We start from the raw sequence: 1,424 nt of genomic DNA on the forward strand, positions 1-1,424 counted from the left end.
CCTTTGACGCAGTCGGCCAGAGAGGGATCACTTTGACGCAGTCGGCCAGAGAAGGATCACTGATGCAGATGGACAGAGAGGGATCACTTTGATGCAGTTGGTCAGAAGGGGGTCACTTTGACGCAGTCGGCCAGAGAGGGATCACTTTGACGCAGTCGGCCAGAGAGGGATCCCTTTGAAGCAGTTGGCCAGAGAGGGATCCCTTTGAAGCAGTCGGCCAGAGAGGGATCCCTTTGGTGCAGTCGGCCAGAGAGGGATCCCTTTGACGCAGTCGGCCAGAGAGGGATCCCTTTGACGCAGTCGGCCAGAGAGGGATCACTTTGTCGCAGTCGGCCAGAGAGGGATCCCTTTGACGCAGTCGGCCAGAGAGGGATCCCTTTGACGCAGTCGGCCAGAGAGGGATCCCTTTGACGCAGTCGGCCAGAGAGGGATCCCTTTGACGCAGTCGGCCAGAGAAGGATCACTGATGCAGATGGACAGAGAGGGATCACTTTGATGCAGTTGGTCAGAAGGGGGTCACTTTGACGCAGTCGGCCAGAGAGGGATCACTTTGACGCAGTCGGCCAGAGAGGGATCACTTTGACACAGTCGGCCAGAGAGAGAACATTTATCCAGTTGGTAGAGAGGGATCACTTTGACGCAGTCGGCCAGAGAGGGATCACTTTGACGCAGTCGGCCAGAGAGGGATCCCTTTGAAGCAGTCGGCCAGAGAGGGATCCCTTTGAAGCAGTCGGCCAGAGAGGGATCCCTTTGACGCAGTCGACCAGAGAGGGATCCCTTTGACGCAGTCGGCCAGAGGGACCCCTTTGACGCAGTCGGCCAGAGAGGGATCACTGACGCAGTCGGCCAAAGAGGGATCACTGACGCAGTCGGCCAGAGAGGGATCACTGACGCAGTCGGCCAGAGAGGGATCACATTGACGCAGTCGGCCAGAGAGGGATCACTTTGACACAGTCGGCCAGAGAGGGATCACTTTGACGCAGGTGGCCAGAGAGGGATCACTTTGACACAGTCGGCCAGCTTGAACATGTACTGCAATATTTGTGAACCAAGAATCTGTTTTTATTAAAAAGTTTACTAGAAACATGTAAAGCTGTATAGCGGGGTGAGAAGGGTTAATTGAGTGTTAAGTTTTCGCACCCCTCTAGCAACTCCCTACGTTTTATATATGTGTGTGTGTGTGTGTGTATTACTTGGATTTGAGCGCAGACATCTCTCCGCTTCTCTATAATACAAAATGAAACATTGTTATATGATGATACATAAAATACAACATTAACCTATGACAGTAAAGCGGCTCGGTGTGACAGGTCCCCTTTAAGCCGTACAAAGGACGGTGGGTGGTTAGGGTTCCGCCGGCACAGATTGTCTCAGCCGCAGTCAGCGCTCGCCATTCACGAGACGCACGCGCAGCCGCCCACCTG

The sequence above is a fragment of the Nanorana parkeri genome, unplaced genomic scaffold (assembly GCF_000935625.1).
Source record: "Nanorana parkeri isolate BGI_ZX_2015 unplaced genomic scaffold, ASM93562v1 scaffold1687, whole genome shotgun sequence".
NCBI lineage: Eukaryota > Metazoa > Chordata > Amphibia > Anura > Dicroglossidae > Nanorana > Nanorana parkeri.